We start from the raw sequence: 19,051 nt of genomic DNA on the forward strand, positions 1-19,051 counted from the left end.
TTCCAGTGGGCATTGTTTAGATGGATTTTCACACCTGTAAATATTTCAATTCATTAAATACCTGCAGGTTGATGAACCATAATGTACATACATGTAATATGCTGGGGTACCCTTAGGGGGTGAGATGGAATGTTTAGACTGTCCCCCCCCCCCATTTTCCACTTACACACACAGGGAGGGTGCCCTGTCCGCACTAGCGGCTCATAAACTAAGGATTTTTCCCTACAGGGTACTCACACAGGAGAGGCTAACGAGGGTGGCCATGACCCTCCTACACCTCCCTTCAGCAAAGAGCGTCGGCTAGTCTCTGGGAGACGGCGCCGCTCACTCTGATTGCATCCTGTGAGATGATCAGACTGTCAGTAGCTCACACGGAAAAGGAAAGAGGAAGGGAAGATGGGTACACACACTCCTAGACCCGGGTAGCTTCCTCACCGGACAATGCCAGGCCGAGTCAGCCCACCATGGGTCGGACCTCCTAAAGATCCACTAGTTACCGGGCTTGCATTAAAGTAGTCCTGGTCACGAGCTTTTGCTTTACAGGGTACTCTGGGCGTCTTCCTGTAACAGTCACTCATACTGGCCCCCAGTACCATTCTGCAGCTGATCTTGCTTTTTAGCTACAACAGGGAGAGAGTGCACTAGGACATAGGGTCTCCCCTTTCTAGACAGGTCTCTCCTTTGTCCCTGCACTATCCCTAACCTGCTTTTAAATCCTTGCACTCCGCCAGACAGGGGGAAGAACGGGAGCTATGATGGGGGATTTTTTTTACAACAGCTCTTCATACAAACAGCTTCAGAAGCTACCCGTTCACTGACAAAACAGGAGTAATTGGAGGATCGTGTTATAATTAAGTGATCCTTCCGGTGGCCACCTTTTCTGGTCCTCTAGCTGATATTGAGGCCAGTCTACTGTACAGAACTTTTTCAGTTTATTTTTAGTCATCGGATTCGAGCCAAACACCTTCCAATTCACTAGAATGCATTCTAAGGGTGTACACCGTACCTGGCACCCCATACCATGCCCTTGACCCATTATATGATGCTCTATCGTCTAATGGGAATTACAATGACTGGGCGTCCCCAGCCTCGGGCCTAAGTCCACACTACTGGACTGTTCCTACCTTATCCAAGGGACCGGTTCCTCACTGTCGCCCACAACTGCTTCTCCACTACTCGAGCGCGTTGCATCGTTGTGCCCTCTGGGGTCGCTCACACTGCGTCTCTGGCAAGACCCCCGGTGAAGTCACCGGTGCGCGCTGGGCGTCGGGCATCGCCGCGATCCGTCGACCACCAGGAGGGATCCAGGCAAGGCTAATTTTAGCCTTGAGCCCCTCGTTGGGCACCAAGAACCGTTGCCGGCACAGACAGTGCCCAAGGCCAAGCAACAGCGGGGGGCCCGTCGCCCGGTGTGCCGCGCCAAGAAACACACCAGGGTGGAGAAACAAACAAAGCTTATTTGAGATCTCAAAGCGGTGCAGGGAGGCTGACGCCTCAAATCACGCACACCGAACACAAGCAGTTTCCTCCTTTTATATCCCAGTTGCTTTCTGAGAACTTTCTCTTGCTGACTAGCTGGTCTCTCACTCCCCCCCCTTTCCCATCCAGCTGCAGTATCTTTTCTCACTCAGTCTTTTGTCTTCCCCCTTCCTCCCCCCTCTCTGCTGCTGAGACATGTATACAGTATTTTAAAACGGCCTTGAGCGGGCTTTAGCCTAGCTTCAATGTATTACAGCAGAGAACTGGCTCTTACAACCGAAAACTAACTGCTAATGCTACATTTTTGCAGCTATTAGTACATTAGGTTACACAAAGTGTTTAACATGGAGGAACATTGGTTTATTGAGGCCTGAGCAGGAGGGCTTCATCGACACTCGTGATCGTCCACCCTCTCGAGCTACCTAGATTTATGCCTAGTGACACCAACACCTGGGTGGAAGTGAGGGAGGTATGGGGAGCTTCTTACATGCTCCACCGCTCGGGTTGATGGCCGAGTGCCACGTCTCCCCGTGGGGTTCTGCTGCTACCTTCACCACCAGCTGCACCTCTCCGCCAGCCGCCCTACTTTCCGCTCCGCTGTCCACCAGCCACCCTGCTCTCTGCTCTGTTCTCCGTTCCTCTCCACCAGCTGCCCTGCTATCTGCTTTGCTCTCCGCCAGCAGCCCTCTTATCTGCTCTGCTGTCCACCAGCCACTCTGCTCTCTGCTATGTTCCTCTCCGCCAGTCAACCTGCTATCCGCTCCGCTCCCCTCTCCACCAGCTGCCCTGCTATCTGCTTCGCTCCGCTATCTGCCAGCCAGCCTGCTATCTGCTCTGCTCTCTGCCAGCCACCCTGCTATCCACTCCGCTCTGCTCTCCACCAGCCACCCTGCTATCTGCTCCACTCTCCGTTCCTCTCCACCAGCTGCCCTGCTATCCGCTCTGCTCCACTCTCCACACCTCTCTGCTAGCCGCTCACCAACTTGTCTTCAGTCCCCCCCAACACACTTAACCCAGCTCTCAGTGATCTCAGCTCTTTGTAATGCCAGCATTTTAGTGACTTCCACTCTCAGGCCATGGCTACACTAGAGAGTTGCAGCACTGGTGAGGGGGTTACAGCGCTGCAACTTAGGATGTGGCCACACTTGCAAAGCACGGCCAGCACTGCAACTCCTTGGTTGCAGCGCTGGCTGTACACACGGTCGAGCCTCGGGTGTAGGGATGCCAGTGCTGGTGATCCAGCGCTGGTCAGCAAGTGTGGACCCCACCAGCGCTTTTATTGACCTCCGGGGTATAAGGAGGTATCCCAGAATTCCTGTCCACAACAAACCGGAGGAAAGGGAGAGCTCGGAGTTCAGCCAAACTACTTATTTAAAAAACAAACACAGCTCCTGCTTGCTGAGCGAGCGGAGGCAGGCAGGGGAATTACTTTGGAATGTTCACAGCTGTTTGCTTGAAGAGAGAAACAGCACGCTCACACGGCAGAGGGGGAGGGGGAAGTCCGTGTTGAGCAGTTGCTGATCTGGTCTGACGGGTATTTAGCAGTATATAATTTGCATTTAGTGAATGAGAGAGGAGTGGGGGAAGGGAGTTAGAACTTTTAAAATGATTGAAGGTAGGCACAGTCCTTAGAACTTGCAAGGCAGGGAGCTGAGAACAGTGTCAACTCCAAAAATCCACTCTCTCTGTCTCCTCCACGCTCCCTGTCACATTCCACCCCACCCCCCTCTTTTGAAAAGTACGTTGCAGCCACTTGAATGCTGGGATAGCTGCCCACAATGCACTACTCCCTACAGCGCTGCAAGTGCTGCAAATGTGGCCACACTGCAGCGCTGGTAGCTGTCAGTGTGGCCACATTGCAGCGCTGGCCCTACACAGCTGGATGAACCCAGCTGTAACTACCAGCGCTGCAAAACTGTAAGTGTAGCCATGGCCTCAGTGAGTTTAGCTGGTAGTAGAGGAGCCTCAGTGTTAGCGCACCACTAGCCCAAAGTAGGTCTAACACTTAGACCCAGGTATCAGAGATCTCAGCTCTGCAGCCTGTAACAAGACTCCTAATGGAATCAAAATTATTATTACACAGTTGAGAAATAAGGGGTCAAAATAGTTTTTAGAACCCTCAGACATGGCCCATACTACCAGGTATACATACCTGTCTCCAGCCTCCCTCAGTTCACTGGGCTTTGGAACCCATGTCCCTTGTCTAGCGAGTGCTGCTAAGTTGAGGACAAGTCCCTCGATCATAAAATGCCAAGTACAATTCTACTGTCCTTGATTCACATAACCAGGACAACAACCCTTTATTATTCCTGCCCCGATAACAAAGAGACTGGGGATCCCACAGCAGCCAAAATGACCATTTGGGCAGGCAGTCCATCATGTTAGGCAGGGAGGGTGTGCCCATGCAAACAAGATCAGCTCCTGAAGTCCTTGTCCACAGCTCACCACCAGATGCTCATTCTGACTCTGCTTACATAACAAATGCCTTGATGTCAGTAGGGCAGGGTCTGTTTTTCACTGTGTGACTCTGCTGTGCCTGGCACAATGGTTCCCCAATCTTTGAGGCCTCTGTGTCCTGTCCAATCCAGCTCATAACACAACCCATTGGTCTGAGCTGTGGGAGGCCAGCGTGTGCTCCATCCACAATGGCGTGAAGTTCAGTATTTCAGGATGTCCTGTAGTACCCACCAGGCAGCAGAAGGAATCCCTGGAGCTGGATGGATTGATCCTGGGTGCTTGGCGGGTGCTAGTTATAGAGAAGTCCTTGGGACATCACCCTGGCGTGGTTCTCTGCAATGCCACACAGCCACTCTGGCAGGGTCGCTGCTCAAATGGGACCAAAAACTGCACCTTCCTCAGGAGAGTTCGGAATGGGCATTGTTTCTACAAGGACATGACTCGTGCTGATCAAAAATCTCCAGGGCGTGAAGGCACACAGTGTGACGTTGCAGTCTATATGATTTTATAAAAAATTGATGAGGGAATATAATGTAACCAAAATATGCTTCATGCAAAAGGTCTCTTGTAAGGTATCATTACAAAGCTTATTGTCTACTGAGTGTGGTCATCCTATTTGTATAAAGGTACCACTCTTGTATCTGAAACTAGAAATATGAAATAAAACTCTGAGGGCCTATTGTAATTATGCAAAGTGTGGGCCATTAATGGTGGTATGGAATCTTAATGGCTCCCATCAACAGAACAATTGACTGGATGGCTCTGTTTGCAGGCAGGCCTTCCTGTGAGTCAGGCTGGGAGGAATGAAGGCTTGGGGTCTGAGGGCTTGGCTACACTGGTGCTTTACAGCGCTGCAACTTTCTCACTCAGGGGTGTGAAAAAAACACCTTCCTGAGCGCTGCAAGATACAGCACTGCAAAGCGCCAGTGTAAACAGTGCTGCAGCGCTGGGAGCGCAGCTCCCAGTGCTGCAAGCCAAATCCCATGAGGATGTGGAGTACATGCAGTGCTGGGAGAGCTCTCCCCCAGTGCTGGCGCTGCGACCACACTCAGGCTATGGCTACACTGGAGAGTTGCAGCGCTGGTGGTGGGTTTACAGCGCTGCAACTTAGTAACTGTCCACACCTGCAAGGCACATCCAGCGCTGCAACTCCCTGGCTGCAGCGCTGGCTGTACACCTGGTCTGCTTGGGGTATAACGATTGCAGCGCTGGTGATGCAGTGCTGCTCATCAAATGTGGCCACCAAAAGCGCTGTTATTGGCCTCCAGGGTATTAGGAGGTATCCCAGAATGCCTGTTCACAACAAACCGGAAGAGTGGCGGAACTCCGGGCACCCCGGAGCTGCTTATCTAAAAAACAAACACAGCTCCTGTTTGCTCCAGTGAGCGAGCAGAGGCAGGCAGGGGAATTGCTTTGGAATGTTCACAGCTGTTTGCTTGAGGAGAGAAGCCACATGGCGGAGGGGGAGGAGGGAGTCCGTGTTGAGCAGCTGCTTATGTGGTCTGAAGGCTATTTAGGAGTGCATAATTTGCATTTAGTGAATAAGAGAGGGGTGAGGGAAGGGATCAAAACTTTTAAAATGATTGAAGGTAGGTGCTGTGTATCTTCCAGTCCTTAGAACTTGCAAGGCAGGGAGCTGAGAACAGCGTCAGCTCCAAAAATCCACTTGCTCTGTCTCCCCCACGCTCTCTGTCACACTCCACCCCATCCCCCTCTTTTGAAAAGCACGTTGCAGCCACCTGAACGCTGGGATAGCTGCCCACAATGCACCACTCCCAACAGCGCTGCAAATGCTGCAAATGTGGCCACACTGCAGCGCTTTCCCTACACAGCTGTATGAAGACAGCTGTAACTCCCAGCGCTGCACAGCTGTAAGTGTAGACACACCCTCACACTTCAAAGCGCTGCCGAGGCAGCGCTCCCTGCGGCAGCTCTTTGAAGTTCTGAGTGTAGCCATACCCACACAGTAATATGTGATCATGTCACCTGAACTGGAATCCATCTTTAACCTGGTGCTTTTCCAGTGTGGGGAGCGGGAGAGTGGAAACCCAGAGGGACAAAGCATTCCTGCCTTGTGCAAAAGATATATAAATGGGTGGAACAGAACAGAGCGGGGACAGGAGCCATCATGAAGAATCTCCTGGCTACCACCTGAGCTGGAATAAGAGCTGTACCAGGGGAAAGAATTGTGGCCAGCCCTGGAAGGTGTCCAGTCTGAGGAAAAAACTTACTGAAGCATCTCTGAGGGTGAGATTATCTGTATTTAGTTTGGTTAGAAATAGATATTTGCATTTTATTTTATTCTGCTTGGTGAGTTACTTTGTTCTGTCTGTTATTACTTGGAACCACTTAAATCCTACTTTCTGTATTTAATAAAATCACTTTTTACTTATTAATTAACTCAGAATATGTATTAATACTGGGGGGAGCAAATAACTGTGTATATCTCTCTATCAGTGTTATAGAGGGCGAACAATTTATGAGTTTACCCTGTTTAAGCTTTATACAGAGTAAAACAGATTTCTTTGGGTTTAGACCCCACTGGGAGTTGGGCATATGAGTGCTAAAGACAAGCACACTTCTGTTAGGTGCTTTCAGGTAAACCTGCAGATTTCGGGCAAGTAATTCAGACCCTGGGTCTTTGTTGGAGCAGATGGGAGTGTCTGGATCAGCAAGACAGGGTGCTGGAGTCTTGAGCTGGAAGGAAAACAGGAGCAGAGGTACTCTTTGCACATCGGGTGGCAGCTCTCAAGAGGGTTTCTGTGATCCAATCCGTCACACCCGGTCCCTCCTCTTTTCTAGGAAGCCCAGCGCATGCCCTGACCTTCCCCCAGGCTAGCAAACCTCGTATCTTAGGAGCAAAGGAGACTATATAAGTGCAATTTGGCTGCTGGGGAAGGAACATTTCCAATGTGAGCATAGGACCAGGCCACAACATTTTGGCACCTGAGGCAGGTAGCTCAAATGACGCTCCCATGCCCCCTCACTTGGGTCAAAACTTTGAAGGGTCTCAGTTCTGCCTTCTTTCTCTTCTACTTCTCTCATAGTACTGCTCTGCTACCTACCCCAATAAAGGAGAACTAACAACTTAAAATGCCTTGTTCAAAAATTTTATCTGTTTGAATAATCAAAGTGGTGCCTTCCATGCCTTCATGGTTGCAAAGATTTGAACGGCTTCCTGAAGGTCCACAGTCTGGGCCAGCTCATGCTCTATTAAGATGGTTGCAAGGCCAACCAGCCTCTCCTGTGTCATTGTGGAGCGTAGATGTGTTTTTATTAATTTCAGCTTGGAAAAGCTGCATTCTCCACTGGAAACTGTTACAGGAAGTGTAAGAAGTATGCATAGAGCAACGAAAGCATTTGGAAAGAAGGTGGTCATTTTATTTGTGCACATACATTCCAGAACAGCCTTTGGCACCTAAATCACTCACATCAATATCACGTCATCACGTGTCAACACTGTCTCTAGTGCCCTGCATTGCTAGTGCAGGTCTTCATCAGGTATAATGAGAAGTTTTGGACTATCATACAACATCCCAAATATACTGCTGTGTTCCTTGAGCTGCATGAAACGTTGTTCTGTTGACTGTATTGCACAATCTAGCACTTGGTTAAAGAATTCAACTTTGAATTGTTGTTTGGGGTCTCTTATGGGATTATCCCGTGCCTTGTAATCAAAATGTCATCTTCTTCAGTGACTCTTGTATTCTTGAATGGGTGGGAAAATAGTTTCAGTGTGAAGTTCCTCTGCCAATTCTTTGCACTCTTCAGAACGTTTTAAAATCCCTCATCTGACTGGTAAGACTGTAGGTATGTCTTTGCGTTGTCCAGTTGTTCCATTGCTTCAGATGTATCAAGGTCAACACCCTGGAGTCTCTTGCTTACAACATTTATTTCAAACAGTATGTCAGGCCATAGCACTAAGCCACACAGAAATGTGAAGTTATGTATGTTTCTGATGGTTCCATTTCCCTCTGCCACTGTTCTCCCACAAACAGTTCCTGTCATAGCATTCTCCTCCATATTGGCAACTATGGCATCATCTATCTTCCCAATTTGGTGTTTGATAGGCTTTATTGCCTCCACGCGACGTTCCCACTCAGTGGTTACAGTGTCAGAGAGGATATTCCCAGATGTTGCTTCAAAATTTGCCATCAATGAGTTGATGCAGAGAAATATGCTTTGAATTACATTAAAAAACTTCAGCAGCCTCACTAGAAGCTGATGCTGCATCACTGACCACCAAGTTCAAAGAATGAGAACTGCATGGAACAAAAAAAAACCCTCAAGGTTTTAACTCTCGGGTCTATGTCTGCACTCCTCTGTTCTTTCCTCTCATGTTGGCACCATTATTGTAGTCCTGACTTCTCATGTCAGCTATCGCAATTTCCATATCGTCCAGCTTTTTAAGAAGCACATTTATCATACCAGCTCCTGTAGTATCATCTATGTCAATAAATTCTAGAAAATGCTCTTTGACAGTCACTACCGCAGGGGCGTTTTCACTTGGTTCTGTTGTCGTTACAAAACACACCATTCAAGTAATTTGTTCCATATGGCTGATGTGAGGTGTGCAGTCCAGAATCACAGAGTAATATCTTGCTGACTTCTGATCTGCCACAATCTTCTGTTTGACTTTCGTTGACAGTAACTGTATGATCTCATTTTGAATTGTTTTCCCAAGGTAGTGGTGTGTGTACATTTCTTGGGTGGTAACCCTTCTTAGATGCTCCTGAAGTACAACATCAAACTCAGCCATCAGCTCCACAGTTTTAAGGAAGTTTCCATTGTCTGGCACATACAGCTGATCTGAAGTGCCATGCAGTGCTAGGTTTGAGTAGCGAGCATTCTCACATTGGCAATGAGCCTTTTCAGAACATTTTGCCAGTAAAGCGCCCGGCAATGTAATCTTCTCTTGATGCTGATCATCTATGGTGGCCTTTAAACTTGGTCTCATTTCAAATTCTTTCCACCTATGGAATGCTCTCTGGTGATTTGCTGCCTTCTCATGGCATGCCAGATTTCTAGACAGATTTTTCCAGTCTTTTGTTCCTGTAGAACCCAATGTGGCTGGAACATTAGACTGGAAGAGTTTGCAAGAAAAACAGTATGCAGTATTCTGGGTTTTTGAGTACATAAGCCATGGCCTCTCCACTTTGCCACCATTGGGGATTTCACTCCAGTAATATGTTGGATGGAAACTTCTATTTTCATTGTCTTTGGGGAACATGACGTTTTTCACTTGCTGTGGCCCAGGCAGTACAAGGAAGTCCCTCAGGCTGCTGCTCAAGTAGGTCCACAGTCCTGGATCATCTAGGCTTAAGAAACAAAGCTGTTTCTTGTGCCTCCACCACACTCTTCTCAGGGTACGTCTACACTACGGGATTATTCTGATTTTACATAAATTGGTTTTATAAAACAGATTGTATAAAGTCGAGTGCACGCGGGCACACTAAGCACATTAATTCGGCAGTGTGCGTCCATGGTCCGAGGCTAGCGTCGATTTCCGGAGCGTTGCACTGTGGGTAGCTATTCCGTAGCTATCCCATAGTTCCCGCAGTCTCCCCCGCCCCTTAGAATTCTGGGTTGAGAGCCCAGTGGCTGATGGGGCAAAAATCATTGTCGCAGGTGGTTCTGGGTAAATGTCATCAGTCATTCCTTCCTCCGGGAAAGCAACGGCAGACAATCATTTCGTGCCCTTTTTCCCTGGATTGCCCTGGCAGATGCCATAGCACGGCAACCATGGAGCCTGTTCAGCTTTTTTTTTTTTACAGTCACCGTATGTGCACTGGATGCCGCGGACAGAGGCGATACTCCAGCGCTACACAGCAGCATTCATTTGCTTTTGCATGATAGCACAGATAGTTACCAGTCGTTCTGTACCGTCTGCTGCCAGTGGAATTTGGCAATGAGATGACAGTTATCTGTCCTTCTGTGCTGTCTGCTGCTATCATGGGTGCCCCTGGCTGAGATCGGCCGGGGGCGCAAAGGCAAAACTGGGAATGACTCCCTGAGTCAATCCCTCCTTTATGGTTTCTAAAAATAGCCAGTCCTGCCTAGAATATGGGGCAAATGTACTAGAGAAGCAGTGTATCAGAGAGTACAGCTGCTCCGTGTCAGATCCCGCAGAAATGATGAGCTACATACCATTCACGGGGGGTGCCCCTGCAATAACCCCACCCGTTGCTTCCCTCCTCCCCCAACCATCCTGGGCTACCGTGGCAGTGTCCCCCCCATTTGTGTCATGAAGTTATAAAGAATGCAGGAATAAGAAACACTGAGTTTTTAGTGACATAAAATGATGGGGAGGCAGCCTCCCGGTGCTATGATAGTCCAGGCAGGACATTAAGCAGTGTGGGAGAGAGGAGCCCAGCATCCCACTGCTATGATAATCCAGGCAGTACAGAATCTTTTCTTTTCACATGAAAGGAAGGGGACTGATTGAAGCTCAGCCCCCAGTTGCTATGATGAAGACGGTTACCAGCCATTCTGCACCATCTACTGGAAATGACCGGGAGTCATTCCTATTTTCACCCAGGCGCCCTTGGCCAGCCTCACCTGAAGCCAGCCAGGAGCACTCACAGGTTGATAAGAAGGACGGTTACCAGTCCTACTGCACCATCTGCCACCGGGGAGGGGAGAGGAGTGGATACTTCTCTTCACTGCCGCAGCATCGCGTCTACCAGCAGCATTCAGTAGACATAGGGTGACATTGAAAGAAGTCAAGAAATGCTTTCTTTCCCTTTTCTTTCACGGTGGGGGGGGGGGAGTAAATTGACGAGCTATTCCCTGAACCACGCCGGACAATGTGTTTGAACCTACAGGCATTGGGAGCTCAGCCAAGAATGCAAATACCTTTCGGAGACCGCTGGGGACTGTGGGATAGCTGGAGTCCTCAATACTCCCTCCCTCCCTCCATGAGCATCCATTTGAGTCTCTGGCTTCCCGTTACGCTTGTCACTGTGTAGCCTGTAGATTTTTTTTCCAAACGCTTTGGCATTTCGTCTTCTGTAACGGAGCTTTGATAGAACAGATCTGTCTCCCCATACAGCAATCAGATTCAGTATCTCCCGTACGGTCCATGCTGGAGCTCTTTTTGGATTTGGGACTGCATCGCCACCCGTGCTGATCAGAGCTCCACGCTGGGCAAACAGGAAATGAAAATCAAAATTTCGCGAGGCTTTTCCTGTTTACCTGGCCACTGCATCCGAGCTGAGATTGCTGTCCAGAGCGATCACAGTGGTGCACTGTGGGATACTGCCCAGAGGCCAATACCGTCGATTTGCGGCCACACTAACCCTAATCCGATACGGTAATACTGATTTTAGCGCTACTCCTCTCGTCGGGCAGGAGTACAGAAATCAATTTAAAGAGCCCTTTATATCGACATAAAGGGCCTCGTAGTGTGGATGGGTACAGCGTTAAATCGGTTTAACGCTGCTAAAATCGGTTTAAACGCATAGTGTAGACCAGGCCTTTGAGCTACACTTTTGTTCAGGAATGTGCATGGTTACATCCATTTGAGATGGAGATATGGATGCTGCAGTAGGTGACTGGTCACCTGAACTCTGACTAACTGGAAGATCAGGCATCTCCTCACCAGTCACATCCTCACTGGGGCCGGAAGGCTCAGCATGAACATTTGTGTCTATGTATCTCAGGAGAGCTCCTTCCTGCTTAGATAGAAAAGCTTCCTTTGCTTGTTTTCTTTTTCTAAATGCTGCCCCAGTGGGGCGTTTTCTTCTTTCACTCATGACTGCTGTTCTGTGCCAGCTATAGTGGCTCTCAACACTCAATTGAAGGGGACAAATAAGCAGGCTGGTAGCAGGGCCTGAGTGAGGGAAGATATCAGTGTCTTAAGGGCCTAACTGGCTCCTACTACTTCAGGTGACTGCCTGTTCTCCTCAAGTGGGTTCAGGGAAGCAGCAGGAAACAGGAATCTCCCAGAGAAGCTGGTGTGAATCAGTCCAGGCTCCTGGGAGGGCTAGAGAGGTACCTCTCCCTGCAGCTCCTGCTGCTTTCTGTTATTCCCTCCCACCTCTTCTCCTGCCTACCTCTTGTATCTCTTGTGCCCTCCTTCCTCCAGCACAGCTCTCCCCATCTCTGTGCATCCAGAGCAGAGAGAAGACATATGCACCAGCAGCAGACACAATTTTCTACACTCTGGGTCCTAGTGGCATTTTCCTCCCCAACACACACACAGTCTGGCACCTGAGGCGGCTACCTCAGTTTGCCTCATGCTAAGGCCAGCCCTGTCTGAGCATCCAGTGACTTCAAACTCTGACTGACGGCACGGCAGAACAGCATGGCAAAAACTGCCATATTCCAAATGTACACTTCACCAGCTGTGCAGATCTCTGAAGAGAAACCACTTATAATCAAGGAATTAACTGATTCCACGGTCCAGACTATCACTGTGGTGAGAGACCCCTGGGTTTTCTTGGATTTGCTCAATTATGGAAGAGACTTTATAATCTACAAGGAAGGAAAAGATCAACCATTCCCTACTACACTCAAAGGCAGGATCATCAAATCTATGTGCATGATCAATGGGGGAAATCGACAGCTCCAAAATCACCTTGTATCCTCACCCTTTTTTCAAGGGTACAGAGGAGTCATTTCAAAGTAAGACACCTCAAGTAGAGGGCACATATTTTTCTCTCAAAGTTGCTAAGGTAGCTGTGGTCTTCTTTGATGACGAAAACTACACAGGAGAAAAGAGGATCCTGCTGAAAGGAGACAAGGTGCAGAATTTCAGTGCTGTGAAGTTAACCTCCATTGGCAAATCAGTGAAGACTGCCTGGGACATGGGGCCGCAATGAAAATGGGTGAGAACATTCCCCTTCCCTGCATACAGAGGAATGGCTCCAGGTCCCCACCTGGTCCCTAGAAGAGGATTCACTCCCTGCTCTGACGATGACGGGCGCTGATTGCAGACATTCCCCTGCCTGACTGTGCGACCCCTCCCTGAGCACACAATGAGCACTGACCCAGGAGCAGAATCAACCCAGCTGAGACGATGGGAGGAGGAAAGAACCTGTCCCAGCCACTGTCCCCAGCCAGCTGGACTCAGCACCCCAGAGCTGACCCATGGAGCGGGAGCCCCTCACCACTGCGGCACTAAGGTCCCTGGCTTTGCGGCCCCAGGGAAAGGCAAGGCCGGTAACATGCAGTCAGAGCCCATGGGCGAGAGCCCATCTCCCCACCGTTTGTCACCAAGGGGGCTGCAGACACTCCAGAGGGGGCAGGACAGTGACTCCCTGTCCATCTGGGCCTCCCCAGCCATCTGCCTGACACAGACCCTGCCCCGGCTTCTCCTGCTGCTTTGCAACAATAAACATAATTTTCAAGTAGAATCTGCATCTAATTATTAATGAAAAAGGCAGGGGAAAGGAAAGGGGATAACCTGTGTCTCAGTGAGGGCTGAGTGGGTTAGGTGGTGGCTGGGGGGGTCTGTGTCTCAGGGAGGGGTGATTGGGTGGGGGTGGCTAATGAGATCTGTGTATCATTGAGGAGGTAAGTGGGATGGGTGGTTGGCTGAGGTTTCTGCCAGCCCTTTAACAATCCATTCCTCTCACCCTAGACAGTAACACAAACCCCTGAGTCTCCTGCTCTGCCCATAGCCAGCTGTTTAACCCTTTGGCACCCGCTGGGTAGCAACTCCTAGACAAGTCAGTCCCTGCCAGGCATCTCATCCAGAAAAACATTGCAGAGAATTCCCGCTTCCCTGCAGACACAGAAAGCTTCTGTCTTCTTGTCACAAACGGTACACAAGTGGAAGCAGACTCAGCCCCAGCCTCAGACACCTGGGTTCCCCTCCCCAGGCTGCCCAGGTCCGAGGCAGATGGGGTGTGTGAGAGTGAGGGGTTCCTCCATGGGCTGAGGGCAGACACCCGCTCTCTGCTCATCGCCAGAAGCTCTGTGATCGGCGAGGTCAGTGCAGTCTCCATACTCTGCCCAGGTGTCAGGTCAGACAGTCGGGGCGAAGGGCAGCAGAGGCTGGAGCTTGCCAGAGCCAGCAAGCTGCAGCCTTCAGCCCTCCAGCCCAAGAGAGGCCGGCACAGACCGGGCTGCAGGGGCCAGGTCATTAGAATCCAGGACGAGGTTCTGGAGACTGGGTCTAGCCATTGCTCAATGGTGGTGCCAGGGCCAGGTGCTCACGATGCTGCTTGCTCTTGCCCTAACGCTCTTCCTTAGCACTGCCGATGCCGGGCGCCAGCCCAGCCCCCTGCCAGCACTGCAGGGTCCAACGTATCCCTGGCACTGCCAGTGCCTGACTTTCCCTGTGCCTAACCCCAGCTGTGATCAGGAGCAGGCCCGGCTGCCAGAGCTGTGTGGGGAACGGTGATTCCACGGTTGGGAGGAGTTGCTAGCTGAAAACCCAGCTTGGTTCCCATTTGAGGAAGAACCTGAAATGCTGAAATTTGCCATGAGAGGGAAGGTTGTGGAGTCCATAACTGTGGGGCTGCCCTATAGCCCAGAGCCTGCGTGCCCTGGGATCCATGACTCTGGGGCTGTCCACCTGTCACGGTGCCCTGGAGGCCAGAGCCTGTAGGCCCAGGGTGCTGTAAGGCTGCAAGCCTAGGATCCTCATGGCCAGCGCTGCCAGGGGGATTCTGGGCACGTCGAGGGGACTGGCGCCCTGGGAGGCTGGGAAGAGACTTCGTCAGTTTATACCTACCCTGTTGCACAGCAGCAGAATGGGAAGGGGCATCTCGTACCCCGGGAGCTGCAGCACCCTGGAAACACTGTGTATAGGAGCAGTGAGACTGTCTACTTTCCAAGAACACTATCCTGCATTCCCCAGAAGGGAGTGGTTTTATAACTGCCAGGGCACAGATGGTTTAGAGTGTCCGGGTGCAGACTTCGGTTCCGGCGAACTCTGCAGGTGACTCATCATGAAGGGAACCCAGAGCCGCAAGCAGCCCGTGGGTGATGCACGTTCTGCCTCCTTCATGCAGAGGACTTCACAGCCTCCCACGGACACTTCCTGAGCAAATGGGACCCTGCTCGTCCTTTCTGCATCCTCAGCAGATGCCCAGGGGCAAGGGGCTCTGGTACAGTCCAGGCCCTGGGGGCTACTCTGCCCCATGGACTCGTGGTGTCTCCCGGGTCATCGTACTAGATCTACACCTAGGCACTTGGGGCTGCCTCCTCACAGCTCCTGCTGCCTCCTCTGCAGCCCCCAAGCTAGACGTGCCCTGAGCAGGGCTGTCCCTGCCCCATTCCCTGCTGGTTGCATGACAGGGAAGGGCAGTGGGGAGTTGCGGTAACCTGTTGCTTGCTGCCCGGTGGGGCTGTGGGAGCTCCAGGGAGAGCTGGATGGGAGCTGGGCCTGAGCCAGGGGATGGGTAACGTGGCATGTGGCCCCACGACCTTTCTGCAGTATTAACTGCTTTGTCTTGACCCCAAGACGAAGTAGCAAAAGACACAAGATTAACAGCTATTTTATGAAGGACAGATTCTGTTCACACAGCCAGGCTTGCCCAGTGTCCACTGCATTTTTTAATCCCTTTGTGTACTATGATAGGGGCTTAGACACAGATCCTCCTGCCTTTCCGGAGAAGGCTCTCAACGTTTTTCTTTCCCCAGCCCTGAAGAGGCAGTCTTATCTTTAACAAAGGTAGCACAATGGAATGCTTTGGACTGGTAAGATCCCCTCGGTTACCCCACTCTCTGTTCCCAAAGGTCAGCTGGGAGAACACTTGCCTCCAGGAAATCAGACCCCCAGTCTTCCCTTAAAACCTGATCCACAAGTGAGGGGTCTGGCATTTCAAATGCAGATCTTTCACCCTTCTCCTGAGAAAAATTCTCCCTACAAAAGGAGGGAAGATCCTCCTGTTCCACCTCACCTTCCATCTGGACTTTCCTCTGTGAGCACCCCTCTGATGCAGACACCCCTGTGTCCCCCAAAAGGGAAGATGACCCTGATCCAGCTGTGGGCTCACAGCTACCAGCTATGACAGACCCTTCACTGGTCAGCAAAATCCCTCCCGTTCACTCAGGTTGGGCTTGCTTCCAGCCACAGCGCCCTTCCCACCACAGTGGACACCAGGACCCCAACTTCCATCTCCGGGATACATGTCTGTGTGCACCCCAGGGCAGGGCCTGTCCCCTGCTGACCTGTAACTTCCTGGCAGTCAGCAGGACGCCCTCCCTCTTACAAGGTGAAACATTCCCCCGCCACCTGAGATGATCACGGACAGGAGCTGGCTGTATCCAGTCCTTCCTGCAGGGACCTGCCTTGAGCCCCAGGGCTGCAGGAACTGCTTACGACCATCCGTGCTGCTACCGAGCACCTATGACTTTACCCTCCCCTCAGAGATTTTCAGCACAAGATTCCTTCTTGCTGCTAACAAACCCTGGGACAGATTCTGCCACATCAAAAACATCATTCCCCAGTAGAAACAGTGCAAACATGTGTGCCACTGCTGCAGCAGTCAGTTCAGCCTGCTGATCACCAGTGTCCATGCACACCTTAGCTAAAGGTGCAAGGACTCTGTAACCTCCCACCAGTTCTAATTCTCCCATTTGTCCTGGTAACAAATCCTTCTCCTGGATCAGGTCCCTCCTGACCACAGAAATTTCTGCACAAGTCTCTCTCCATCCGTGGAGCACTTTCCATCAAGCTTAACAGCATGCATATGCTCACTGCTTGGCTGTGTAGAAGCAACCTTTACAAATCCTGCCTGGAAAGAGGCAGTAGCCCAGGATACCCCTGTGCTCTGGGAAGCAGCAGCTTCATGTGTTACCTGCTGCCTGTTCCCACTTAGCCTCGGACATTTATTCCTCAGGTGCTCAGTGGACTTACAATGATAGCACCTCTTGGGCTCCTCTGCTTGTACAGGAGACTTGGAACGAGTAACAGGGGAATGGAGGAGATGAACGTCCAGCCTCCTTTTTCCCAGGGGTGAAATGGTGATTCTGCTTTCCACCAACCCTCTACCCCTCTGCCAGTGGTTTATGTTTAAGTGCAGCTTGTGATTGCTTGTAAGAGTCTGCAAACTCAGCTATTTCCCCCACTGCACCCACCTTTTTCTCCCACAAATACTGTTTTACATCTTCACTGCACATATTCAGGAACCGCTCCTGAGTAACCAAATCACACATTTCTTCAAAGCTTGTAATGCCTTTTCCTCTCACCCACTTGTCTAACAAATCTCTCATTTCATTTAAATAGGCCACATTACTTAATACAGATCCCCTCTTAAGACTCCTGAATTTAACCCTGTAGGTTTCCGGTGTAATCTGAAACTGTTCCAAAACCAGTTCCTGAAATTTACCATAGTTCGAAGCGTCTGCAATAGGCATCTTATTGAATATGTCCAGAGCTCTCCCAGTCAATTTTGCAATTCAAGTAGTCATTTTTGATCTTCAGGAACCACATGGAGAGTGCATGGTCTCTCAGAGGTGATGAAATATTCAGCAATATCACTGCATTCATCATACTGCGGGCATAATCGTTCCCAAGGGTGGATTTTGGGAGAAGCAGAGCCAGCTGCTGAAGGGTATGTCTCTTCATCTCCATTACAGACAGTTCATGCTTCTGGGTCTCAATTTGGGCCTGTAGTTCTCTGTATTTTAACTCCAGGGCTTGATGCCTCTTTCTTTCCTTCTCCTCCTGAGCATGTTGCCTCTCCCTTTCCTTCTCTTCCTGGGCAGCTTTCTGTGCCTCAACTTCTATGTCTTTTAAGTCTATGGCTTTTTTGTGAGCAGCTTCCTCCCTGGCTGCCTCTGCTTCTTTTTAGCCTCATTTGAAACTCACAGTCCTTTGCCTTCTCTTCCGCTTCCAGTCTGGCCAGCTCTAGTTTTGTAGTTCCCTCACTGGTAGTCATTTTCCTGCTTTCTTGTGCTTATTTCACTTACCAGAAATAAATAAACAGAAAATAATAAACCAGTAACCAGTTTGTTTGTTCTCCAGCCACCACACTCAAAACTTACTTACCATCACTACCAGTATCTCAAAGCAATCAGCTGTGCACAGATCCTGCCGACTACGCCACTGTGATGGGTTCAGTCACAGAGACCCCCTTGGGACTGTCACCTGATGTGCTGGACTACCTCTGAGTCTGTTTTCTCTGTCAATTTGGGCCTCCAGAACCCTGCCTTGTTGAGCCAAACACGCTATCCTGATGGAACACAGACCCAGGGTCTGAACCACGCCTCCAAAGCTGCAGACTTAACTGAAAACAGCTTAAGAAGTGCTCCTGTCTCCAGCACTCAGACACTCAGCTACTAAGGGGATCCAAACCCCAAAATAAATATGTTTTACTCTGTATAAAGTTTATACAGGATAAACTCATAAACTGTCCACCCTCTATAACACTGATAGAGACATATGCACAGCTGTTTGCTCCCCCAGGTATTAATCACTTACTCTGGGTTAATTAATAAACAAAGGTGATTTCATTAAGTATAAAAAGGATTTAAGTGGTTTCAAGTAATAACAGAAAAAACAAAGTAAGTTACCAAGCAAAATAAAATAAAATATGCAAGGCTAATGTTACTGAAATATTGGGTCTGCCTAGCTGAGGGCCAATAACAGCCTGACAGGGATAAGGAAAAGATGCTTTATTTTGCAGAAGAAAGGAGAGCCTTGTACGTTGGTTCAAAACACTTTACTCAGTACAAAAATTAAGAATTTTTTATACACACTCACACACAGGCTTCGGTCGTGCTAGCATTTGATTGGTGGTTAACAAACCCTGCACTTCTGCAATTTGCTCAGCAAAAACCAACTAAGAACCAGCTTTAACTGCCTCAAAACTGATAAGGGGAGACAGTTTAAAAGTTTAGGGTACTGTGTCTGTGAGCCTTTTCCTTTTTTTACTGGCTGCTTGTAAGCTGTTAAGGGGGGCTAACAGTGACTTTCACACTAACTTAATACACTAAGGCTCTAGTTACAAATACTAACTTCTCACCCTAGATGTTATCTCAGGTACAAGCCTTTTGAGGACAAGGTTGTAGTTTATGGCCTGGGTCCAGCAATCACTCATCTCCCCCGTAGTCTCTTGAGCCACCTGAAGACAGGGCCTTTTATATTCTCTCTCTTGTGGATGGAAACCCCTTTGTTCTTTTGCGCAAAATCACAGAAACAAGATGGAGTTTGCAGCCA

Source organism: Gopherus flavomarginatus, chromosome 20 (genome assembly GCF_025201925.1).
Source record: "Gopherus flavomarginatus isolate rGopFla2 chromosome 20, rGopFla2.mat.asm, whole genome shotgun sequence".
In the NCBI taxonomy this organism is placed as follows: Eukaryota; Metazoa; Chordata; order Testudines; family Testudinidae; genus Gopherus; species Gopherus flavomarginatus.